The sequence below is a fragment of the Microchirus variegatus genome (assembly GCF_963457635.1).
Source record: "Microchirus variegatus genome assembly, chromosome: 17".
Lineage (NCBI taxonomy): Eukaryota > Metazoa > Chordata > Actinopteri > Pleuronectiformes > Soleidae > Microchirus > Microchirus variegatus.
The window spans coordinates 13,868,811-13,896,761 of NC_139818.1; the positions used below are offsets into that span (position 1 = coordinate 13,868,811).

At 40.6% G+C, this 27,951-nt stretch overlaps 1 pseudogene across 1 annotated transcript; it reads right to left on the minus strand.

Moving 5' to 3' along the window:
* Window positions 1-718: 718 nt before the first annotated feature.
* Window positions 719-27,919, minus strand: LOC310938763 (melanopsin-A-like; annotated as a pseudogene). Its single transcript has 11 exons — window positions 27,797-27,919; window positions 19,868-20,004; window positions 19,631-19,764; window positions 14,773-14,976; window positions 12,959-13,130; window positions 11,801-11,962; window positions 10,401-10,508; window positions 8,603-8,771; window positions 8,270-8,463; window positions 4,526-4,597; window positions 719-919 (listed from the first exon to the last, which is right to left on the minus strand). The product of its transcript is annotated as a melanopsin-A-like (transcript).
* Between the last annotated feature and the right edge of the window lie 32 nt (window positions 27,920-27,951).

Sequence of the window (27,951 nt, forward strand, 5' to 3'; positions counted from 1 at the left end):
GTGCATTTATATATAATTGCACCACCCCTCACATTAGACATGCAAAACAATCTGAGCTCCCGGGACACTTGTTTTTTTTTTTTCCAAGTAATCAAATCCGAAACACAAAAATGCAGAAAAATGCCCCTACATGACTGGGTTGCTTAAATGTGATACTAGGAAATACGGGAAGCAAAAGCACAGGCAAACCTCGTACATGCTCCGGGGTCGTCTTCCAAAGTTATTTAAACAAAGTCGTGTCACTGCTCTGCCAAAGATAGTGCTCATAAACACTAGTCAATGTTCTGATGTGTTTATAATACACCAGAAAAAAGGAGTAGAGGCGTATACTCATGTCATTTATGAATGTAAATATTTTGATTTCTAAAAGTCAGATCATAAGAGATTCAAATATAAACCCCGACCATAGAGAAAACCTTTTTCCATGGTGCTCATTAAAGCTGATTTGTCGCCTCCAGCTCTTTTATAAACACTCTTCAACCATCGTGACATACTTTTATCTGTAAATACGGACACATAAATTTACTGCTCACAGATAAAAAAAACATGTATGAGGACATGCTCTGGCTTTGAGTTACCACCGCTAACAAACGGAATGCTGGCAGTGAAACGACGTCCCATGAGGGGGGGGGGGGGGGGGGGGAGAAATACTGTAATGTATCAACACACTCCCACATACACACACTTATACATTCTCATTGCACTTTCGTCCAGTGGTTCACTGTAGTTCTGTTGTCTCCAGATGTGCGACGTCTAGAGGCTCTTTGGAAACGGAGCTGTGAGTTTTGGTCCTTTTGTGGTTGCCGTGAAAACCCGGAGGACTGTGCAGTATAGACGGGCTGGATATGGAGGTGACGATGATGGATGGTGCCGTTTTACACGCAGTCCCCGGCCTTGACTCTGACATCGGTTTATCTTGCTGTGTGTGTGTGTGTGACAGAGAGAGAGAGAGAGAGAGACAGGAGAGGTGATCAGGTAATTCAGCTGTGACTCTGTATAGGTGATTGGATGTAAAAGGAAAATAAGAGTAGGAGGTGAAGGGAGTGAATAAAGTTTGATCAACACTTATCTTGACCATGCAAGACGTGAAATAGATGCACCATTGATTGCTTGGATTGATGAATGACCTCCCACGTTTCTCTTGATTAGAGTGAAACTGTATTAGCGGCTTTTCCACTATCCAGTTCCAGCACGGCACGTTTTTTTTTGCTTATCCATTTTTTTTTCCTACTTTTTTTAGTACCTGCTCCGACTCAGATACCATGTGTGACGTCGACAAACTGTTGGCTACTGAATGATCGCAGACGTGCGTCACGTTTGCACAAGCGCACTTTGCCTTACCGCAAATCGGAAAATGACACTTACGCTTTCTGAGAGTTGAGACGTTGCACGTCAAAGCCAACGTGTGGTTATTACGGTAATGTCACTCGCGCTGTTGCAAGAAGCGGCGAGAGGAGAGAGTTGGACAGTTTTTGACCATTGAGACAAAGACTGAAACAAATATTATTTTGAAAGAGTCATAGTATATCGTATTTCTTCAAGTTAACCTAGTTCCCTGGTGTCCTAATGAACATGTCTGTGACATGCTTTGGTCAAAATATCATATTGATGAAGCACCACAGCAGTTCAATCACCCTGCCAAAACAGCCCTGTTCAGAACGCTCGGTTTAGTAGTATCTCTTTAGGACCACCAGGCTACTGGGAGCTAACAGCAGTTAGCATTTGGAAAAGTGATCATTTGCTGACTGATAGAACTTTTCCTGGACTTCCGGTTTTCTGATGCCATTGCCCTCGCCAGCACTCTCGCGGAGCTCCACGAGACAACAATTCCAGGAATTTAGCTCATTGTGACGTCCCAATGAGCAAGGAAGTCAACATCACGTGTTTTATCTCCTGTACTTAGACTGAGGAGGACCACAAAAACATGAGCGAGTCATCTTTTTCACACTTTGCCAACTGATAGGACCTCCAGAGTCCCAAATATAAGGATTTAAATGATAAAAAAAAGTTGACTTTGCATAATATGGGACGTTTAAATATGTTTTACGCTGTTCAAATTTAACACGCAAAATCTGGTGGTGAATACAAGTTGTTGTTTTTCTTAATTTTAAACAATATTTAAACATGCAATATTAACAGTAAAGTAAATAACTGGCTGTTTTTCTGGCCCTCTTATAGTTAAAATAAGAAAGTCTTAAAGGGTTAAGAATCCTGAACACATGCGTTAATCTGCAACATTTACCAAGGGAATGTCTAAAATCTCAATATTTAACATTGGAGTCTGGCGTATTTAGCGACAGCAGTGCCGTGATGGCGAGCAGCATCACAACCCCTTTCTGCCGTCAGTATTTCGGTTCAGTGACTGTGTCAGACGTCGTGGGCCTGTGCTCCACTCATGCAGGAAGAACTGAACAAATCTTTTTAATGAACTGATTTTAATGATTCAGTACGACGAAAACAACTGCTTTACAAGTCACTAATCACTAGTTTGTGTGCGTGTAGTGTGTGTAAAACAAAGTCGTGGCAGTTTCATGTAGCTGTGCTGTGATGACTCAGCCCATGTTGAGGAGCTACTGTAGTAATAGAAGAGGAAACAAACAGTGTAGAGTAGAGCCGTGTCGTGCTGGGACTCTATAGTGGAAAAGCACCATATCACCTACCCCTAACATTAATAGCCTTGCAGTAGAGCAGCCAAGCACTCTAGTCTACCACAGTTAAGTCATTTTTTAAGTGGTAACTCTTTTAATAATTAAGTTGTTTTCAAAGTTTGAGCCAATTTTCAATCAGTAGAAATTAAATTGTAACCTATTTTACAATATTGGAAGTACACTATTCCTGTCTCTCTGCTGAAAGCAACATGCGAGCATCACTACCACTCTCATCTCAACTAATAAGCTGCAGCCCATTAGCTCAGCATAGAATAACTGAGGGGAGGGGAAGCAATTAGTCTGCTAGACTCTCAGTAAGAACATAAATTACCCTCAATTTATAAAATCCTCCAATTCTAAATCCGTAAATCCTAAACACAAACAAACAAACGCAGCAAGCGTCATTTTTTTAGTTTGTGTAAAACAGTCAGTGGGTTTGTCTTTCGCAGCTTTTGTCATAAGACGTTTTCAGTGGTGGAAAAAACACCCGTCATAATTACATGGTCACACAAATAATGATGATGGTGTCAAAGTCAATGCAGAGGATGGCAGAACAACGCTTCTAAGCTGTCCAGTAATATTGATGTCAGCAGCAGCAGCAGCTGACTGAACCAGGATGAAAAGAACAGTTGTTTGGATCGAAAGCAGTCTCCATATTTTGTTTTAAACATCGAGCAAAGCAGAATGGTTGGCGTGCCCCTTCGCAAAAGTGACTACAACACTGGTTAGACAAGATGGGAAATCATACGTTCAGGGATGACGACGGAGCAATTCCCTCTCTTTATTACAGCTGACAAATCCCTCAATAAGTCCAAAACAAAAGGAAATGCCTCAAAACATCGTGACGGATGATGTTTATACAGACTTTGACATAAGAGGGGAAATGTAGCTTCGAATTGAACTATTCCAGCAACACGACTGACAAAAATCCACTTTAATCATGGTTTCCTTCTCTTTTCTTCTGCCCATGAATTAAATACTAAACGAGATGACACCGTGACACTGGACGTGAACTTTTGATGGAAACAAGTACAAGAAAATGTTGTTTCTTTACGTTCTTATACTATATTCTATTCTATTCTATTCTGCTGTCTTTTTTTTTATTTTTTACCAGTTATCAGCTCCTATCCAGATAGAAAACTCTCCAATGTTCCTATGTTTTGGTTTAACATCAACCTGCCAAGCGACTACACTCGTAGAAATAAGGGTTCCAAAAGGGTCCTTCTACAAGGGCTGAGGTTCTACCTGGAACTATTTGCTTCTGAAAAACCCTTTTGCCGAAGAAAGGGTTTTTCAAGGGTTCTTGGTAACACTAATGGTTCTAGTAAGAACCATTTTGATCCAGAGAACCCTTTAAAACACCTTTCCTGAATAAAGGGTTTTAAAAGGGTTCTTGGTGGAACCCTCCAAAAGGGTTCCAGGTGGAACCTTTATAAAAAGGTTCTACCTGGAGCTAAAAAGGGTTCTCCTATGAGGACAAGCCGAAGAACCTTATATGGTTCTACTTAGCACTTTTATTTGCTGCTATTTCTAAGAGTGCACAGGCAGGAAATTAGCCCCAGGCTATAAGCAGGCATATTAAAAATTTAATAATATTAATAATATGCATTGTCTCTTTCCTTAAATAAATAAATACAATAAAATATGCAACATATGTATTAAATGACAGCACGAGCAAGGCCATATATACAGGACTGACTAGACTATTTTTACTCTGGTGAAATAAAAAGGACAGCAGCATGGTCTAACTCTGTATAACTGACTAATCTGCCTTTTTTGGGTGATAAAGTATGTGTTGCTTTAATTTTTTATCAATCATGAGATTTGTCAATTTCCTTGATTCACATTCTGCAGTGCGGAGTTGATCTTACTCTTACAGTAGCAGGCAGATGACTGGTAGGCAGCAAACTGATGTCCGACATGGAGATGTCCTCTGGCTCTGTCAGAGTCTGAACATGATGTGCACAAACACAACAATTCAGTGTTAGTTATACTCAAAAGGGCCTTTGTAGGATTTGGGCTTTTAGATCACATGCTTGCTAAAGACAGAGTGATTGAAATAGGGATCTTATTGTGGACCTTGAAGATAAAAAAAAAAAACATGTTTTCCCATCGCTGACTGACTGTTGAGTATTAAGATGGACGCGTGACATCTGAGCTTCACACTGAGCTGGACCCTGAAATGAGCAAAACCCACCTCACTGTTTTTCCTTGTTTTCAGACTTTATGATAAGATAAGATGTAAAAGATACACAGATGAGCTTTAGTAGAGAAATAAAGCACAAAAACCAACATGACCAACATTTTTGGTTTCCAGGTACTAGAACAATTGCCTTGCTTTAAAGGTGCCATATGTAAGAATGTGGCCAAAAACAGTTACTACATTCAAATTCAAAATACTGAGGTCTTTTAGGTTTCGTTTTCTGACGTAACTGGCAACCCGTGGTTGCTCGGCAGCTGAGCCTCTACTGACTGCAATGACTGGTAGGTGGCGGTAGGTGGCGCCACATGCCAAAACATGATTTAAAAACATAAACAAAACATTTTTTTAATGCAAATATTTTGTCTGTACTGTTGTTGTTGATGAGTTCAGTTTGTTATATGAACATTATTCCTGAGTCTCTGTGACATATTAGGAGGATTTTATGGTCAGTTGCTTTAGATTTTTTACATAATGCACCTTTAAGGAGGCTGCCATCTTGGTCATGTTAAACACAATCATATTTCTTTTTACAGCAGCAGAAGCTCACTATTCAAATGTAGAAGAACGTCTCTGCCCTCATAAATTGCCAGATTCATAAATTACCTAGGAAGACAGAGGAAACTGTGTTTACATCCGCAGGATGAGCAGAGAAATCCTCTTCCACTAATTCTCACACATTGGACCTTTAAATCAAGACCAAACAGACACAATGTGTGTGTAGCACATTTCAGTGTGATTATGCACGACTGTGTGAAAAGTTTAAACTTCTTCTTCTCCTCTGCGCAGAGACGGAAGCAGCTGGAGGCAGCGGCTCCTAGAGAATCAGTCATCATTAAAACACTGGTTCATGCCATGCAATCTGTGGATTAAGCCTGAAACTCCCAGATTACTGGATTAGAATTTGGACCCTCTGTAATGGAGTCCTCAATGAACCTGGTATGTGTGTGTGTGTGTGTGTCTGCATACGCGAGTACATAAAAATAAGATGATTACAGAAAGACGGAAAAGCTCCATATACTGGATGCTCTAAAAAGGATGACCTTGTCGTTTTAATTGGGTCAACCTGACATGAACCACTGTGTTGTATCTGTGTTGTATCATTCCTATGAGTACAATGTATGCTTGAATGCATTTAAGCTTTAATGACACACTGTGGATACAAAGCTAAACAACAGTTGTAAAATGGCGATTCACGTGGCTTTTAGGTGATGTCATAGATTCTTTTTTTTCTGACTTGTTACTGTTCCAGCTTCCATCAATCCTCTTTAAAAGCCTAAAAGGCTAAAAGGTTGCAGTATAAGGTCACAGCCTAAATGATGTATGTGTTCTCAATACACCTAATAATGATGAGAGGTGGAATCTATAAAACTGTGATTGGCTGCTTTTGTTTGGACGATCTCCTTTTCTGTAAACTGACACCAGTGCTGATTTAATACATTTACCTCATATTCAGTGACACATCGTGGTGAACTAATGACAGACCTTTATCAAATGATACAAGTATGTGTGTGCGTGGCTCACGGTCGCTCTGCCTCCCAAACTGAATTTAACGCTCAATTCATTACGGTTTTGTAAAAAAAAAAAAGGTCAAAGGAACGAAACAGATGTTCACCTTTTAGGGTGAATTTCAATTCCTTGCTTAACCCTCAATCTCAAAAATGCGCGCTCCCTCTAGTGCAGGGGTCACCAACGTGGTGCCCGCGGGCACCTGGTAGCCCGCGGGCAGCCAATACGGTGCCCGCGGGCTCACTTCACTTCACCTCACTTGCATGTATCCGTATGATCGCTCAGTAAAATATCTTTGATATTGTTTATAAAAACTGGTAATCGTTAGGAGTAAGCACTGGAATGAATGTGTATGCAGTTGAATGCATTATATTAATCATTTAAATGGTAAACAAAAAAAAAATGTTAATGTGGTAGCCCTCCATATTATTCTTTACCCTTAAGGTAGCTCTCATCTCAAAAAAGGTTGGTGACCCCTGCTCTAGTGCAAGTGCTGTCCCGATTCTCAGAAAAATTAAGTTGAGGGGCGAGTTTAAGGGCTGTATCGCCCTCAATATTGAGATTTTTTCCGAGACCACCCATGGGAGCAAGGGCTACCCAGAATGCATTGCGTGTTTTGACAGAACAAAGATGGCGCCGAAAGCAGCGAAACGAGTACGCTACAAATTAAGTATTGTCTTTGTTAATAGAGATATAAAAATTATGAAAACCATTGTATTATCTTAGTTTAGGCCCATATTATGGATTACTGACGTCATTGTTACGTAACATTTATCTTTATTTTGCGATCTTTTGTCAATAGCCGGCCGGTGCGGACAAGCGATTGTTTGTCATCGTTTACTTTTCAATAAGCCGTGGTGTGTGGTAACTGTCAGCTGAATATGTCCGTGGTTGTGGGTTAGGGTTAGGGCTAACCCTATTTGTATGAGTATCATCTTATAACTAAACTGACAACCTAATAACTTGACTGACAAACGGATCGTAATAAATAATCGTAACGTAAATGTGTTCTTCTTCTTCTTCTTTTTTGGAGTTGACAGACTGGACGCAGCTTTCGCGTTATTTTGCCCCCCACAGTCTGAAGACGTATCTGCATTTAAGGGGTGTCCCATTTCTAAGTGACAAAATAACCCTCAACACTTGGTTTTGAGGGCCAGTTAAGATTAAGGGTTGAGCTTGAGGGTTAAGATAGGAATTGGCCCTTAGTTTCACTTTCACACAAGGAGGTCACGTTTTGTGACTGATGTCATTCTTGTCTCTGCATTATAGTAATTAAACTGCAAAACATGTGGAAGAGGAAGTTGACATTACGTTGGTTTTTCAACATGCGTTCATTATTTATTCATTTGAATGAAGTGAAACAAACAAACTCTACGAAGGAGCAAAAGGGCAGTTCAGAGTGTTATTCAGAGGAATGTGGAAAGCGATTCTAAAAGTACTAGAATCACAAAGCACAATTCAGTGGCACCTCATCAGATTACATGCTAAATGGCCTTCGTTATTAACCACAAGCAGACTGAACGTCAGGAGGGCTCCAACCAACGTGACCTCATGGATTCCCTGACCGTGAAATGCCAAACGTAAACACGGCGTCTTCGACTTAAACGAGACACCAGAACAACATGACCTCACTTGGAGAGTTCAAGAGGAAAAGGATGAGATCGGCTTTGACGTAATGACAAAATCCTCCAATTAAGCAACGCACTCATAAGAGCCATTTTTGTTAATACTTTGGTTTTTGGAACCTCTCAGCACCCTAACTTGTGTAAGCTCATCTTAAACAAGCCTAGTTACGTAAATGGATTTATTGAGTTCAGTAAAGTTGGATGATGTATGACTTTCTGACGTCAGTTTAACACTCGCTGTATGTCGACTAAATATGCATGTAAAGGAATGTTAACTTAATCCAGACCGGCATATTCAGAGTGCTGACACACGGCTGGGTCAGCGGGGATTTGGGCAGCGGGTTTTCTCTAAATCGCTCGTGTTGTGACCTCTCACCTTTACCCTTTGGCTGGGATGGCGCACCTGTTTGACATCAGCCAACAACTGACGACTGACGGTCGTCCGAGACGAGCAGTCGTCCTCCGTGTCGGAGAAGCGAGCCTGAGACAGCATGCGCGCAGGCAAAAAAAAAAAAAAGATCACAAAAGAGGGGACAAGCGTCAGCCACCTGTAACTCTGTGCATTCTTCATAGGAAGTGTTTGTCAGAGACATACCATATTAGATATGAGGAACACTCACTGATTCACTCTCAGACTGGGAGGAGTGGTGGAGTTTGCTGGGGCCTTTGCTCTCCGAGTGGCTCGTGAAGGTCGACTGGCGCGTGGACTGGAAGCTGCTGCTCAAGCGGTTCCTGCCAGTAATGCAGAGCAACGCTCCCAAGTAGGGGATGTACCTGCTGAGTGCTGACCTGGAGAGGAAAATATGAAATGATGAATATGGTTGAGTTTTTGTTTGAAGAACTACACTTTGGGTGATGTACGACTTTGTGGCTTCACAAAAGTCGCCAGCTGCAGCAGCCCACACTGCAACGGAACTTGGGTAACAGAAAGCGTCTAAGCCCTGTTCAGACACGGTATTAACATCTGTCGAGCTCACACAAGGTCTCGTCACAGAAAACCACATTTGGAGGTGGTTTGAGGACACATGTGGCCACATTCCTCAGAGTGCGTGAACACAATCCATCCTCAGGACAGATTAGAGACTTCCTCCTTAGCAGACATCGTCTGATTCCCAGCAGCTTCGTTCGTTTTTAACACTTACCAGTGCCCATTATGTTAGTTTGCTACAATATTAAAGGTGCGTTATGTCATAACTCTAAAGCAACTGGCCATAAAATCCTCCTAATATGTCACAGAGACTCAGGAATAATGTTCATATAACAAACTGAACTCACCAACAACAACAGTACAGACAAAATATTTGCATTTAAAAAATAAATTGTGCAGACTTCAAATCATGTTTATGTTTTGAAATCATGTTTTGGCATGTGGCGCCACCTACCGCCTTCTACCAATCATTGCAGTCAGTAGAGTCTCAGCTGCCGAGCAACCATGGGTTGCCAGTTACGTCAGAAAACAAAACCTAAAAGACCTCGGTATTTTGAATTTGAATGTAGTAATTGTTTTTGGCCACATTCTTACATATGGCACCTTTAACACAAATAGCTATATGATTTTTTATTTTCAAATGGTTAAAACTCATTGCACCTTGATTCACTTGTAGCTGTACTGTATCTTTAAGTATAATCTGAGAAAGACCAGATTATATACTCTTTGGTACTCTGCTACACTCTAACAATGTCAATGATTGTTGAAAGCAAATGTGAAGAAATGCTCAGTAATCTGTGTGTTTTCAGGGGCAGATCTAGCTTAGCCAGTAATTGAGGATGTTGCTCTAACATAACGTGAGAGAGAGACTATAAAAAGTATAATTTATGTTGTAAAGGATGACGCAATTGGCAGCCAAGACAGTCACGTGCCCATACGAGAATGAATCACTGTGGACAGTGGGCTGTAACAACCAAAGTACAACCATTTCATAGCACAGAAAAAAAAACGAAATTTTAGACCAAAAATAAAGATATACGCCAGCTATTACAATAATTCTTTCTGTTGCTGAACCGTACTCAGAGTCTCTGGAAACAGTGAAGTGGAAAATTGGCAATTACAAGAAAAAATACTAAGAGTTCAGCATGTAGACTGGCACAAAAACTGACATTGCTGCAGAGGTAGACAAATAAAACCAAAGGATGGAACATCAGAAATGTATTCATATGACAATTTATGTGCAATATTGTTATATTGATATTAAGGCTGCAACTAACGATTAATTAGTGTTGGCTTGATCCATAAAATGTCTGGAAATGAGTTTCTCAAACCAGGAAATGATGATTTAATGATTTCTTTGTTATATGGAGCAAGAAAACCAGAAAATGTTCACATTTAAGGAGCTGAAAGATGAGAAAACGTCTTTATAAGCACTCAAATCGATTAATTGTTTCAGGCCTAATTGACATTGTGGCTGTGTTGCATCCTACCTGTATTTTGGATGTGTGATGGCGTATATGATGGGGTTGTGAATCGCAGATGCTTTGGCGATCACAGCGGGAACAGAATTCATATAGGGAGTCAGCATGTTGGCATACCTGAGAGAGAGAGAGAGAGAGAGAGAGAGAGAGAGAGAGAGAGAGGTCGTGGAGAGAGGTCGGTGAGAAGAAAAGAAATGAAACAGGTTTGTGTGACATGGGCAGTGATGGATGAATGTTGCCTTGGACAAGATTAGTCGAGAGAGAGTTGGAAATGTATTCAGCACGTTCAGAATTGGATGAATGTTCTCACCTCTTTCTTTTTTTTACACTGATGACGCTGCTGCAGCAGAGTGTGAAGTGTCACATCCAGTCATTGGCTTTAAAAAAAATAGACCTAATGTCACACCTTGCGTTTGCCATTTTGCTGCCTTTTCTATGATTTACAAATGTTGTCCAAAGGAAATCACATAAAAAATAATAATTTCAAGCTCCATAAAATAAGTTTTTATAAGCTTCACCCAAATGAATTTAGTTTTTCCACTAACTGACCTTTATTTGAATCGCTGTTTAATTGCAGTGTGAGATAAATCTGTCTCTGATGATATCACAGCGCAATGTTAGAGTTTGTTTTTTTGTGATAAAAGTGTACAATAACATGCAATAAAAGGCATTTAGCATGAGCACTCTCTTTGCCATTAAAATAAATATGACAATGAATAATACCACCAATAAAAAAAGAGTACATTAGTAAATTCTAGTCACCAAAGTTATCATTAATCATGCAGAGTTCACAGAGCTGTGACCCTGAACATACTCAATCAGGTCATCTTTCTGAACAAAGCTACATATTTGTTTACATGTACAGGTATTTTCACGTCATATGATGCAAACGTCTTTTATATTTCTTGCAATAAACAAGTTCTGAAGATTTTGCATTTGCCAACTTATGACTAATTGTTTTTTTTTTATATTACAAGTGAATGAAATAGCTTCGACTAGAAGATCTCGCAAAAATAAGCCTGACGTATTCTGCTAGGAATCTTTTTTCTCCTAAAACCTTTTTTGGATAAGAAATATTAACGAAAATCGACTGATAATGTCACAAAAATGTAATCAATTTAGTCAAAATCAAATTAGCCTAAAAACCTGGATAAATGGATGTCATTTTTGGATTCAGCGCTCCAAAAATGGTCCTAATTCAGTTGAAAAGACAGACAACTTTTTTTTGTAACCCAGTGTTATTCTTTCCGGGTACACTACAATGAATGATCACATGCTGTCAGTCATGTGATCCATTGTTGCCAACCCTAAAGTATCAGCACCAGTTGTTTTTTTTGTGTTCTTATATACTGCGTTGTGTCTCTTTTAGCAGACACTGTTAAAATGCGTGCACATACACACCTACCTACCCAGCGAATGCAGTGAGGGCAACGCAGGAGTAAGGTGCCCAGGAGATGACAAACAGCAGAATGACAATGAGTGCAATCTTGGCCATCTTCCATTCAGTCTTCATCTTGTGGAACCTCCTCGCAGAGTCTCTGGTTCCCTCGCAGTTGATTTTCGTTATCGCTCTGTCAAACACAAGACACGCTCGCCTCGTTAGGAAAGGTCGCTCTTTCTTTTTTTAATATTCGTCTACAAAATGATCATTATTACATTTTGTGTATGCATTGTATATGCGCTCACATACACATACAGTTTTATCATTGTCTTTACCGTGTCTTTGCCGCTGCACAGGCAGTGTTATTGTTCACGATGAAGACGACACCGGTGGAAATCGATAGAAAAGGTCAAACATGTTACGGCAAGACTTTTAACACACGCACGCATAAGCACTCATCACACCCATGTCTCTATGTGTGTGTGTTAATTAATTAACTAAACTCAAATAATAAAGGTGGAATATCACGTTGAGCTTTGACATGTTGACCTTAATGACATTTTGTCTCGACCATGTCCATCAGTCTGTATAGTCAAGCAAAAGAAGTAGGATGAAATAATCCATTAGCCCTCGGGGGGGGGGGGGGGGGGGGGGGCTAATGGATGGGGGGGTTATGTCCATTTCGGGGAACGTAAACAAAGCACGACACATAGTTTAGCAAATCTCGAGACATAAGACTTAACCCTTTAAGGTACCGAAAAAAAAGCAAAGAAAAAATAGTTATTTGCATTTTTTATTATTTCATTTTATATACTTATGATAACATTAACAACAATCAATATATATATATATATATATATATATATTTTTTTTAATTAGAGCCTACAGTATTTCAGATACAGGCCTCTAACAAACGGTTGAGACGTCTGTTCATAATAAACCTGGTTTTCATAATTCATAAAGTACGACATTCAGAACAAGTCACATTAAGTGTTAGTGAGTTCAGCTTGATGCATTTTTCAATATAGTGATAGATATAGTGACTTAAAGTGTGGTCGACCAAATGGTTGAGTAGTACCTTAAAGGGTTAAAGTGGTATGTACAGGCTTTGTTGTGTTTTGCACGACTGAACGCGTGAGAAGGAAAAAATACAGTAAACAGCTTGTGTGTTCGTCCATGCACTAACCGTGTGGTGTGTCTGATCGCCCTGAAGATGCAGCAGTAGCAGAAGATAATGATGAAGAGAGGGATGAAGAAGACGAAGGTGAAGAGCAGCATCGTGTAGGAGCGGACGGACGGCGTAAATGTCATGTAGTCCCAGGAGCATGACGTCATGAGACCCTCCGGCACATAGGCACCTGCGGGAGAAACGTGGTCGTACACACCATGACATTTTGTCAATCGCTGCTTCTGTTTGTGTAACGCAAAACTTTGTGCTACTTCACTGAACTGCTTTCATCTGTGCTATCTGTCCTGACAGCTGTTATCCATATGAACACTCTTTATGATAACCTGAGGGCAGCTGAACTGCACATCGTTCTTCATTTGACATTCCAAATGAATAACTGGTGCACAATAAAAGGTTTAAAATCTCCTCAATGTGGCAACGATTATTGCATGTTTGAGTAAAACTGTGTTTCTTTGTTGTAACATCAATCAAGCTTGGGCTGATTGGAACCTCAGTGCAAAATCTATCAGGAGAGATTGGAGCTGCTTCTGCTGTGGAAAACCACAGGGTTCACCAATATCGAGCCACGTTGTTCATTTCACACAAAAGTCAACACAAAAAAAGACACTCTAGTGTGTCTTTACTTCGACACGATAGAACACGACTAACCGTACAAATGTGGACGTAATGATTTCTCAACAGTGCATAGCGGCAGGCCTCAAATAAACAAGACAAGACGACTTCTCCCCCTTTTTCAGACATCAAAAGAAGCCGTATGTCCCTTTTAGTACATGTTGTGTTAAGCTGTTAACCCTCGAGCAGAGCGGATACACAGCGGCACAACTTCAACGAGCCCTACCGGCGTAGTGTCTGGTGGAAAACATGGGCACATTTGGTGAAATTGTCAATTTGCAAGAATAAGATGTTATTTTATGGTATTTCAAAAAAGGTCTTTTTTCATCATCCAAACATCTGCAAAATAATAACACATGCAAACAATTAACTCTAGTCTGTGAATGAATTATTGTACATTTCAGAGCCTCTTCATGAACAGCCTGTTTGGTATCCCAGGGCTCTGGAGCTAGCTCTTTACTATTCTCTGTCTTCATTCTGCCACTTCGTTTTAATGCAGCTGATTCTCATGGTAAGGGGATTGGGTTTGTAACTAAAGGGTTGCCTGTTGGAATCCTGACCCTCATTGCTATCTGGGCTTGTGCTCTGCTGCCCACTTCCCCTGCACTGTGTGTGTTCACGACTGCTGTGTAATAAGGATGGTTTAAATGCAGAAGCTAAATTCACTTCTATCACTGATTGCAATTGCGCCCTATCTTCAAAATCTCTTGCAGCAACTAACACTCATATGTAATCCAGCTGAATGCATATGTTTGGCATTTTCTCCCACACATCCCCCAGTCCCAGTTGACTGCATGTCATTGAGCTAATTGGTCTTGCCATAATCTAAATTCTGTCCAGACAAGAGTCTGAGTTGTTGAGAACGACGAGGTCCTGTTACGGAGTTTCTGCAAGTCAGTTAATTCCCATTTGGGAGCATGCATTACAGACTCAATAACCTTCTCAAATGCTGCTGGGTTGCTGTCACGTCAGCGGCAAACGACTGTGAAGTGATTTGAGCACTGATAGCTGATTTAATATAAATGAACTTGGCATGTTGACAAAAGGCAAAGCAAGGTCTATCGTAGTCCACCTTTCAGCGGGAATTTGAGCTGCTGACACAATAAAAGACAGCGACAGAAGTACTAGGGAAAAACATCAGTAAAAAGAAATCCCTCGGCGGAATCACAGTCATTTTCTGAGGACTCTGTTGTACTCACTCCAACCAAAGAAGGGGGGGAGGCTCCAGCCCATGGAGTAGACCCAGGCTACAGCCACAATGCTCAAGGCTTTCCTGCGAGACATCACTCCCAAGGAGGCCAGAGGCCTGGTGATGACCACATATCGGTCCACTGCGATCACCATCAGAGTCATCATACTGCAGATACCAAACAGTGCCCCGCAGAAGGCGTATATCTCACAACCTGTTGGAAGACAAAGACGAAGTGTAAGTAGTGTTGTTAATGACTTCTGCTTTTTGGATTAGCACGTTTTTCTGGGAGTTTTCCTGCAACTGTTTCGGATGCATATGTGCATTTTCCTTGCTAGCAAGCAATCTTCTTTATCCAGTAAAGGTGAATTAAGTAGTTTATAGTGCCATCTAGAGGAGAGGCTGAAATGTACAACAAAGAACTGCTCCTCTGCTCACCCCCTCCCTTCCCTGAGCGCTACGGTGTCCTCAGCCGGTCAAATGTCGTCCTCGTCGTCTTTCTCCGTGTCAGCAGATGAGGTTCGTGAGGCGAGGGAGAGGGCGAGCTACCGCGGCCGTAGCAGACGAAGTGGAGAGAGAGGAGGCGGGACTTCCGCTACAAGTAAAGCGACGCTTGATTTGTTCTCTCGCGTTTGTCCTTACAGGCTCCTGTAGACACATGGCGTCTCGCTGCTAACAGTGGCTATGCAACCGCGGCCCGCGACCATGTTATTTTACATGACTTTTTGAAACATTACGAAAATGAAACAAAGAATATTATACAGCGACTAGACAATGCAGGAGCACATAATATGTATAAAAAAGTGGATTTTGGGTTATATAAACCCATAAATACTACATATTGTCCCTGTAAATGATTGTGTTGTATTCGAAAACATTAGCTCCACACATTGTCTGTCTGTCTGTGTGACTGTCTTGTGATTGTGAGAGAGAGAAAGAAAGCTTGAAATCAAAACTCACCACAGACCTTTAATGTAATGCAACGCAGGAATTTCTAGACTCCTGAAGATATAATGATCCATATCACAGAGAACATTCACAGACAATTGTATTATTATCCATCCATTGTCTACCTCTTTATCCACCGTGTTCTCCAAATTTTAATTCTCCTCACTACTAATGTCACGGTGAGAGAGTAGCAGCACAAAGAAGAAAGAAGGAAATTGAATGAGATGGAATAATTAACAGGAAACAAGAAGGTGAAGTTGAGTAACAGATAAGGGAATGGAGACGAATTCCTAACAGGGTTTGAAATTAGAAATAACAGATGAATGGATGGTCGAGTGGAGAAGAAAATGTGGTTTAACAAGTGCATTCACAGGAGAGCTTGAAATTCACAAACATCATACACAATTAATGTGTCATAAATATTTACAAAGTGTCGAACATACAGTACAGTGATGAAGCGATTACACACTGTGCATGGTTTCATTCAGCGTCTGTCACTGTGTTGACTTTTAACATGTCTCTTTGCATCCCGTAAATGTAGGGTGCTGTTCTCAATCCAGGCTATTATTATGCACAATTTATTCATGCGATGGGATACACGCATTCATGCACATGTGCGGACGTGCACGAGCCTCAACACTGACGAAACACAATCTTGATTTTCCCTGCCGTTGGCCTTCAGGCACCCCGAGTGTATGATTACCATCAACCTGTCGTACATCTTGTGGTCACAGCGCCAAGTCATCACGACAGCGAGCACAAAGACAAAATCCTCAGAGTGTCGCTTGTGTGCAGTCCCCCTTTTTGAGTTACCGTAACTAATGAAGTCCACATTCGCTCCAAAAGAACAGCAGCTGCTCTCTGGAGAGGTCTTTGTTGTTGTAACAGCAGACCTCACTAGGTCGTGATCAAGTCCAGATAACGAGTGTCCGTGTGAAACATCTCAGACATAGAAATCACAACGTGTATGTCAACGTGGGCGCAGTTGTGTTTTGGTTTTAAATGAATTAAGGTTTATTTTGCGTAAAATGAGGATTTATCATGCTCATAGATTGGAATATTTCTTTTAGAATAGCTTTTTAGGTAGCTGTCGCTCAACATCTTGAATGTTAGCACATTGCATTGGTCTGTGAGGACAAAGTATATAGAAATGTATAGTGGAAAAGTAACACACAGCTATGGTGTTTTTGAGGCACTTACACTGAGAAACAAAAAGTGATGACTTTTAGGGTATCACTTCCCCCAATTGGAGGTAACTTGGAGGTTTTACTTTCAAGGAGAGAACATGTTTGGATTCACCACTTGTATAGTTGTACAGTTAAAAGTTTATTCATGATGTGTTGACTGACATACTGAAAACATTAACTCTTAAACTGCTGTGACTTCATTTTACATGCGGCTCACACAAACTCATGACTTGTCAAGCAGTTGTTTTCAGTGTAACTGAATCGTTACAATCAGTTAATTAAAAAGATTTGTTCAGTGCTCACGGTTGTTATAGTGGTTAGCGCTCTCGCCTTTGCAGCAAGAAGACCCGGGTTCCCTGGGTCCGAGCCCCGGTTGGAATAAGGGCCTTGTTCATGTTCTTCCCGTGTGTGCGTGGGTTTTCTCTGGCTTCCTCCCACAGTCCAAAAACATGCAGATTTGGGGATTAGGTGAATTGGTCACTCTAAATTGACCGTAGGTGTGAGAGTGTGAGTGAATGGTTGTTTGTCTCTACATGTGGCCCTGCGATGGACTGGCGAGCTGTCCAGGGTGTACCCCGACTATATCACCCTATACACAATACAGTGGCAGGGTTTGTGATGATGCTCGCCCGTCGCGATTGCAGACTTTCAGCGGTGTTGTCGCTAAATACACCAGACTCCTCTGTTAGATATTGAGATTTTAGATATTTCCTTTGCTAAACGTTGGCGATTAACACATATGTTCAGCAATTTTAGTAATTTTAGCAATTTTAAGTATTTTTAAGTGATCTACAGTATGGCATTTTTCGGCTTGATTCTTGAGTCGGACGTCTTGCTCATGACTCCTCCTTCCTGTGACGGCACTCTGGCCAATCGGTGGCCGGCAGTCTGGCGACGTCACGCATAGTATCGGCTCAACTCGCTTGGAACCTCGTCTGAGCAGGAACTACAATATCCCAAGAGAAAGCTGTAGTCTTGCACACTCTTGCACCACGTTAGTGTGCAAGACTACAGCTTTCTCTTGGGATATGTCCTGTGTACCATTTAATGACACACCCAGGTCTATGTAGGTCATACATTTGTCAGTCTGGGATAAACCCTCAGTCAGACAAAATGTTATTTGTTTTAATTAGATATTGGTTCGAGCCATGAGCTTGGATCTCAGTTCACATTAACTATGTTTACATTCCCCAAAGAGCAATTTCATTTTTCCCGTGGCCATCAGCTCCTGCTTGCTCTGACGCTGTGGTACGGCACAATAAAAGCTCAAAAAAAGCTCTGATTGCCGTTTTAGTTGGGCAGTAATTATTTGAAAAGGTCAAGATGGTACTACAGGGGAAAAAAGAGGGTCAACAAAATACAGTTTGTCCTTTAGGGACTATGAACTTTCTATCCAGTCATTATCTCGTGGTCTGACTGACATCCTAAAAATAAGCTTGTCATTAAACTGTGTTTTTTTTTTAAGTAGAATGGATAAACACAAACAAAGGCAAGGCTCAGGTGGTGATTTTTATTAGTTCGATTATCTTTGACCGCCTCATTATGTAAATCTGTGCAAAATGTAAAAGGTTAAATAAAAATAAAGAAGGTTCTGAGTGTTTGAAGCACGGAGGTGGTTTAAAAATAAGGGAAATTCCTTTTGCCGTAACCACAATGGATCTGACAATGATGGGGTGTCTTCATTTAGGTCAGGACAAGTCCAGAAGGGAAATGCCTGCTCCTATTTATCATCAGTGTTTGCTGAGTGGCGAGAAGCACATCCTCGCCTCTGTCCCCAACAGGTTGAACACTTATGCATAACAAACACCCCGAAATGTGCCCATGTGAAACGTTACTGACATGCTTGCTCCTTGTGATCAATAGAGGTTGAAATCCTGCAGATTTAACCTTTGCTGCTGTGGGAGAGTGATAATAGAGGGAAGCAGGTGTGTGTGTGTGTGTGGAATCTTAATTGAACTGTATAGGTAAGGAGAAGGAAACTATACTTGCCCCTGTGGAAGTGTGTGTGTGTGTGTGCATGTACATGTATGATAAATGAAATATCACAGATGATCACAGATCACAGAATTAAAGATGACCGAGCAAAAGTAGATATCACAGCAATGTTTAAAGATACATGCAGACAACAGACAGAGGATTCAAGGCTGTTTGTGTTTCGTAAGAATCATGCCAGTGTGTTTATTGTGTCGTGTTCTTCTTCTTTGTTGATTTTGTTGGGCGGTGACACATACTCAGATATGTATTACTGTAATATTACTATGTTACCCAGTAAAAAGGTAAATACATTTACAGATCTACCAAACTATTGTGACTCAAATTACAATATAAATCATTACAAGAGTTATTTACAGCCATATCTGTAACACATTACTTTGAATACGAAAACACATAATTTCCAAGGGATGACTTACAACTTAATTTTATGCATGTTATTAAAAAACATATGCTTGTAAATCTTTAAAAAAAATGTTTGGACAAATTCCGCAAATTGTTTGGGTACCCAAGAAAAATCACGATCATGAAACATGATCCATCTGTGGGCCCCAACCCAGACTTTGGGAACCACTCATGTAAGAGATTAAAGAGATATAATATGAGTCCTTTAAAGGAATAATAAGTAATAAACAACTTATTGCTTGACTAGCGTGTTTACTGCCGCCCTACAGTGTACCATGCTGATGTATTGTCATGCTGATGCGGCTAACTCATTTAGCATTTGTGAGCATGCCTTACCTTTCTTTCCAAAGATCCACCTCTTGTGCATGCTGTTGATGAAGAAGATTGGTGTCTGGGTGAAACACATGAGGAAGTCTGTCACCGCCAGGTTAATGATGAAAATGTTGGACGGCGTCCGCAGGCTCCGGCTCCTGCACACATGAATCCAAATTATGACGACAATTGTCATAAGTTTATTAAAGGGTATTTGTTACAGAGCTAAATTTGAAGTAAAAAAGAAAAATCCCACTGTACCTGCAGAAAGCGTATACGACCAGGAAGTTTCCCAGCATGCCTGTGATGCCCACGGCCATGATGACAATGCCGATGGTGTAGTGAGCATGGTTCGGTACATTGACCGTGGGAAACGGGTAACTTGGCAACATGGAACCCTAGTGACAGGAAAACAACAATCACTTGATGACAATTTTTACCTCGGAGAAAGGGAAACTGGAAAGAGACAGGTTATTAATCTCCTGATACTCAAGAGTGAACTTAGTTTGAAAAATGAAAAAGGAAATTAACATTGAAATGACAAAGTGATATTGTGAAAGTGACAATTCTTTCCAGGCACAAACTCATTTACATGCAACTCGTCAAATTTGTTGAATACCAAATGGAAAAGGATGCCAAAAGCAGAAAAGTGGAAGAGGGGGGAAAAGAAAGAGTAATCCTGTTATTTTTTATTCTCAGATGAATATTTCTCTCTCAACTTTTGCACTTAAATATTTTAACCTTTTCTGTGTTTTCAGTTGTCTTGTGACTACAGCTAACTACTGAGGATGACCACGACCTGGATGACAGAGACCTTTTGGTTAGCATTTAAAACGAGAGGGAAAAACAAAAGAACCCGGCTCTGCCACTTTAACTCAACATGTGTATACTCTTATGTGGGCGGACGTTCAAATTCTGTACTTATTATGTGTCTGCAAGAATGCGAAAATCCACTTAGTGAACGACCTCAACACACAATAGATGCACAGTGTTTAACTAAGAATGTTGAGTAGAATAATAAGGTTAACAATAATCACCTTCCAAACATGAGCAGCCGATCTGCAAAACTCCTTTTAAAGAGCTGAGAGAATATCAAAGCATCTAGCCATACAATGCCTTTATTTATTTATTTATTCTTTCTTTCTTTTGAAGGTCAGGAGATCAACATTCATCAACCTCTCTCTGTGAGTGACAAAGAGCTTCTATACAAGGTCTCACTGGCTTATCTGTAAGTGGCAGTTACTCAAGAGCCTCATACAGTTAAAAAGAAACACATTCACATTCATTAAAAAAGCAGAAGAAGTGGAAAATCACAAGAACATGTTCACCAAGGCAAGAAAGAGTAAAGGGCTCCGTACATCCAGGTTACAGCAACTGGCCATAAAATCCTCCTAATGCGTCACAGAGACTCAGGAATAATGTTCATATAACAAACTGAACTCACCAACAACAACATTACAGACAAAATATTTGCATTAAAAAAATATTTTGCAGACTGCAAATCATGTTTATCTCTTGAAATCATGTTTTGGCATGTGGCGCCACCTACCGCCGTCTACCAATCATTGCAGTCAGTAGAGTCTCAGCTGCCGAGCAACCACGGGTTGCCAGTTACGTCTGGAAACGAAACCTCAAAGACCTCTGTATTTTGAATTTAAATGTAGTAACCGTTTTTGGCCACATTCTTACATATGGCACCTTTAACTGTTAACATAATACACTGTAACACACAATCATGCGCTAATTATTTAAACCACATTGAGTCACCACTGACTCCAACACATAGAATAAGAACAATTTCACATTTATTTCTTAAAGCAATCAATGTATTACTTTGCCTTACTTAGCCGCATATTATGTAGAGCGGGTGCTTGTTGCGTGAGAATCCTGATATTGTCTAATGAATGCAGCTTTCTTTTTCTAAGAAAACGAAGGCGCTTCGTCTCCTTCTGTCTCCGCCTTGGGCATTTTCTCCCTTTCCAAAGAAGCTCTCCAAAGACGTTTGTTTGTTTTTGATAGTTTGTAATCTCGATTTTTGACTTACCATAATCATGTGACCGAAACAAGCTTTCTGTCTTCAAAATAAAAGATCTCTCAGACTCTGACAATGAATAAAATAACGGTCCTCTGTATAAGGGTGTGTATTCTGTTTTTTTCTTCTGTTTCCTGTTTGTTTCATTTTATTTGCCGTGCCATTTTGAATAGAATAGAATAGAATAGAATGTCACTTCCCTCAATAAGGAACTTGTTTGTGTTGCTGCAGCAGAAGCAATAATACACTGAATAATAAATAGACGATGATAAATAATAAATACAAGAATAAAATGTAATACAAGATAAAAATCAATACAAGATGAAATGCATAACCATACATACAATATAGGCAGTAACAGTGGTTGCGGTTTGGAGGCAGTCTATTTGCGGTTATTTAGCCTAATGGCTGCTCTGTTTTGTTCTTGGGGAGGTCAAGTCTTTGGCTGAATATGCTCCCCCTCGGGTAAGAAGACTTATGTAAGATTTTTTTCATCTTGTCCCTTGTCCTCGTCTCCACTACACCTCCAAACTAACTCCAAGCTAAAAATTGAGTATTTGTACAAGTAGCACAGCGTGGAAGCACTTTGCCGTGTAACAGTAAGCTCAGATGTAACATCTGCTCTCGCTTGGGTCATGTATTTCATTACACGATTCCTCCTTTGTTTAAAAGGTCACTTGTTTCAGACCACTTCTCTTCCTATCTTTTCCCACCTTTGAGGTTTATCTGCTCAATGCAGATTAGCTTCACCTGTGTCATGTAAAGCTGCAGTGTGTAACCTTTGGTGATTTTTGTTGTTCTTATTATTATTCTCCCTCTGTCTGGTCTTGGTCTTCATCTGGAGCTGCTGAGCAGTGGAATTCACTTCTTTTCATGGGCCCTACTTTGTATCTTCAGTCCAAACCTTGATTATCTGGTGTTTGACTCTTTGTTTTCTGTCCATAAGTCTGAAACTATTGGCATTTTCCATTGACTGCATGTGTACCAACCTTTATTTTGGACTTAGCCAACAACTTTTTGCTTCAGCCCTCTTTTTGTGAGGTGTCCTGCTTTTGAGTAGAGTCACTAATTAAAATCATATTGTAGTTGTAGTTGTTGCTGTAGTTGTTACTATTAGTGTTATAGAGCAATACTCATATTTATGGCTCCCCCATTTTGTTTGTAGTATGTTCTTGTGAGTGCAAACAGGTGTATGAGAGGCCGTTTGAGAAATAATTCAGTCTTGCACTCACATGTTATATCATACTCTCTCACAAATACTACTTTAGTCACACACACACTTACTACTATAGTTACATACGCACACTTACTATCATACTCTCCCACAAACACTACTATTGTCACACACTTACTACTATAGTTACATACGCACACTTACTATCATACTCTCTCACAAACTCTACTATAGTCACACACACTTACTATCATACTCTCTCACAAATACTACTATAGTCACACACACACTTACTATTATAGTTAACCATGCACACTTACCATCATACTTTCTCACAAATACTACTATAGTCACACACACTTACTATCATACTCTCTCACAAATACTACTATAGTCACACACACTATCATACTCTCCCACAAATACTACTATAGTCACACACACTTACCATCATACTTTCTCACAAATACTACTATAGTCACACACACACTTACTATTATAGTTAACCATGCACACTTACTATCATACTCTCTCACAAACTCTACTATAGTCACACACACTTACTATCATACTCTCTCACAAATACTACTATAGTCACACACACTATCATACTCTCTCACAAATACTACTATATTCACAAACTTACTATCATACTCTCTCTTAAATACTACTATAGTCACATACACTTTTATAGATGCAAGTTTAAAGTTAGTTTTCAATATACCTGACACTGTTTTTTTGTATGTTTTGTGTGTGCATCTTTTTTGAAAAGTGATTCAAGAAAGAAAGAGTCAACAGTGACTGATTGAATATCCATAATCCATAACATGTTTCACTTTTCATTGTCACTACACCAGCCTTTTGTGTCTGAGAACCTGCTCTACCGCAGAACAGCTCTGAAGAATTCATGTCAGCAAACGCTTCCTTCTCTTCTTTTGTCTCTTGTTTTTCTTTGAACCACTTGCATAGCCACATGCACACATGTTTTTTTTTTTTTACTGTGAGGACTCTCATTGACAAAAATGCAACCCCCCCCCCCACCCCCCTTCCCTTCACATCACAGTCAAAACCTGACCTTTAAACTTTAACCCTAAATCCAACCCTCAATCCTTTGAATGTGGGTCAGAAAGTGAGGACCAACCAGCATGTCCTAAATCCAATAGTTGAGTTGAGTAAACTGGTCCTCACAGATGCTGTATAGCTATAGACAAGCATACACACACAAACACTCTCACTCAATATTTTTATGAGGCTGAATCTTTCATTGCTGCCCCAGTGTCCAGATCAAACACTCACACGGACCCGTCCATTAACCCCGACCTCCACATTTAAGTGTGCTTGTCTGTGTTGTTTTTGCTTTTTCATCTTTCTCTGTCTCTTTGTCCAACATCTGCTTCAGCAGTCCTACTTTTCCACAGAGTCACAAGCTACCGCTTGTAAAATCAGGTAATTTGAATCGCACAGTGAAAAGTAATTGAGTGGTTATGTAAGCGAAATGACTGAAAAGGTCATTGCTATGTATGTTACTGAACGAGGGGACGGGTGTAGTGATGGAGGTATGCAGATGTGGCATATGTGCATGTGGAATGTAAACACGCGTAAATCCAGTATGACGCTGTCACACTCAGGGTCTTCCCCCTGCCTGCTCCATTTCCTCTCCAGTCCCGTGTTATCTTACTCCACTGCCACTGCCAATCCCCATTAAGTCTTTCCTTCACGTCTGTTTTTTTCCTTGTTCCTTGATAAATCTCTCGATCCTTCCTCCTGCTTCCTCTCATCTCAGCTGTCTCTCAGCTTGACCAGTTCTGGGTCAAAGCAATGGTGACTGCAGAGAGAAGCAGCATGGCGTGGAAGTCTTTCAACTTCTTCAACTCATCACATCACTCCACAGGTTCACCTCATTGGTCATCTCACCTGATAATCAAAAATCTCCGCAACATCCACCAGTGGAGATTGGCATAAGACAGCAAGGGAAGCTCATCCATCCATCTTCTACCGCTTTATCCTCCAAATGAGGGTCGCGGGCTGAGCTGTGCCAATCTCAGCTGACATAGATCGATAGGCGGGGTTACACCCTGGACAGATCGCCAGTCCATCACAGGGACACATATAGACAAACAATCATTCACTCTCACACTCACAGTCGATTTAGTGTCCAATTTACCTAATCCCAAAATCTGCATGTTTTTGGACTGTGGGAGGACAACGGAGAACAAGGGAAGCTCAGCTTCATCTAAAATAAAACCACTTGAAGCTAAACTTCAATTGTCTCTCTATGGGACGACACAGAATATTATTATTTTCTCACAGTGGTGAGCTCGACACTGATTGGACAATTGCTGCTTGGCTTCTCTGGGAGTCTATGGAGCTGTGGGCAGGCAGGGATGCTGGGCTTCTGCATCATGATTAGAGGAACTGTCTGAAAGGCGGAACCAGTTTTTGATTTTTGAAAGCGTCAGTCCTGTGTGGATTTTGCGTGGGAAGTTTGTAGACAAATAGTTGGTCGTTCTATGTGATTTGCTCGGTGATATAGCCCGTTTGCCTTTGTAAATATATATTGTATATAAAAACGCTATTATAGCATTTCAGTTTTGCATAATTATCCCATTTCCTTGTTCTAGTTGTTTGTTTGCGGAATTATTTATATATTTATAAATAACTGGGTCTGAAATTAGCTTCCCCTGTTACAAAGAAGAAGAAAGTAATAACATCTGCATGAACTAAGCATTAGCGAGCAAGTACCAAAAGGCAAGTTGCCAGCATTTCTGTGGTTTTAATTCCATAAGTGTAGATAAGCAATTGAAATGTAAACGGTCTGGAGGATGTAAAAGTCACAGCACTTTAGAACACACCAAGGTTGAGAGTAATGACACTGATTAGGATGAAGTGACGGGGAGGAAGATAATTAAAACAAAACACATCTATCATGTTATGGTAATGTATCATTCAATTTTGGTGTAAGGCGGAAAAGAAATGATGAATATTAAAAAAAAAAGTGCAATAGTTAGAATTGCATAATTAGTAGCATATTGTCTCAGGTTGATGATATAAGATGTGGAGCATGCACATCTTGCTCGTGCACTGTAGACAAACTCCAAAAAAGCAGGCGACAACGATTAAAAAAAAGATGGTGACAGCAAGTGCAGGAGCAAGAGAGAGGCGGTGCTGTGATATAATCATTTCCCCAAAGTTGCACACTGGTTGTTTACAAAACCCTCCTCTGCTCATTCTCGTCTGTGGTACCTTAATCTCAAGCACACACCTTCGAAGTCTAGTTTGGCAGAAGGACAATCAGATAGAGACAAACAGAGAGACAGATGCTTGTCAGATATCTCAGAAAGCCTTCTGTGGTTCCTGCTGTTGACATCACATCATGCACACATCACAAGCAAGTTCTTGACTGCCTGAATGGGCAAACAGATGATTGCATTCAGACGCCACCATATTTGTTTATTAACTTATACGTTTTTTAATCAAAATGCATTCAATCAAATGCAGAGCAGTAAGAGAACATGCACCATGTTCTGGACAATTCATTTTACACTGTAATGTGTTGATTGAAGGACTTAATTACAAACACAATCACCCCAGCAATCACTGACACAGCATTGTGTCACAAAGACAAGCCCCCGCATAAATTATGTTTGCAATGCATGAAAAACAGAATTTCACAAATTAGACCTAATAATAACACTAATAAATAATCATCATCCAGACAGATGCAGATTAGAAATGATTAAAGAGAGGACGAGTGATTAACAAGAGCACGGGAGAGGAAGATGGAAAACTTCGAGAGCCTTTAAATGAAAACCACACTTTTCCTCGAGTAGCAGATCCCGTCTGCCTCCGCAGAAGCTGCCTGCAGGCATTGCTCCAATATCAGCTTTCCCAGAATTCCCACCATGAAGTCCAGATCACAAGAGCTGCAGAGACTGAAGCCTGGAGGTCAGGATCCGAACTGGACACGTTCACACTCGAACTGCATTTACCAGCAACCGCATCCATGTGTTTCTTGGTATGACTTTGAGCAGCTGCTACTCTCTCAAACTTTAGACGGTGTCTCTCTGAGCTCCTGGGGCAAAGTTATTATTTTCCTTTTTGACTTCTGAAGTTGATACATTACAGCACATGTATGAAAGGATTCCCCTGAAGGTTGCGCGTAAACTAATCCTACTAACCCATCAATCTCAGAGAGAGAACGATTCTTCGTGAGGATTTGATAATGAAAACATTCTTCTCACTGGTAACCACGTGTCTTTCCAGGAGGTATAAAATTGTGACAGCGTAGGTCAGGGGTCAAGAAACCTCGAGAATCAGAAGAGACATTTTTGATCACTTTTCAGCCAAATCGAATTAATTTGGAGCTGCAAAATTTGACCCATAAAATTAAGATTACATCATGTTCATACACATGACTTCATTTAAGCGTTGGGAAGGGCTTTCCCTATTTCACACACCAGTTTGTCAGGGAGGGGGGGGGAGGCTTTTAAATTTGACCTATTTGACATATAGTGTGTGACGCAAATATTATAATATTTTATAATAATAATATTTTAGGAGGTGAAGAACTCACACTCGTCTCAAAATTAATTATGAGCAGCAAAGATACGCGCGCTTCCACCCACCACGTCTGTCGTTTAGTGCCACTGATGAATGAACGGAGAGCGCGCGCGGATGCGCAGGCTGGAGAGACTGTTGTGACTCATTCATTCACAGTTTCACCCGCTCACACCTTCTTCGTGCAGAGCTCCTCATACTTTATTATTGAATTAGTAAGGGAGAGAAAAAAAAAGAAAGTAACCGACACCACACACTCGCGCTTATTTCTTTTTCTTTTTTTACCAGATGTGCTGTTGCATTTGGATGCGTCTGCGGCGCGCGGTGGCGCTTCAGTGAGGGGTCTCCCTTCAACTTCACGCCGCCAAAAATGAGCCAAACAACAGCAGTAAAGAAAGAAAAAGAGGAAAAGGAAGAATGCACTTACAGTTGTAGCCACTGAAGACAGATCCATGAGGCGGTGCGGACTGATGGAGCTGATGTTCCACGGTGCCCGGGTGGTCGGGTCTGATGTGGGGATCCCCGGTCCAATCAGCAGCCTAGAGTCCATTCCGAGTGTTTTTTTGTTGTTGTTGTTGTTGT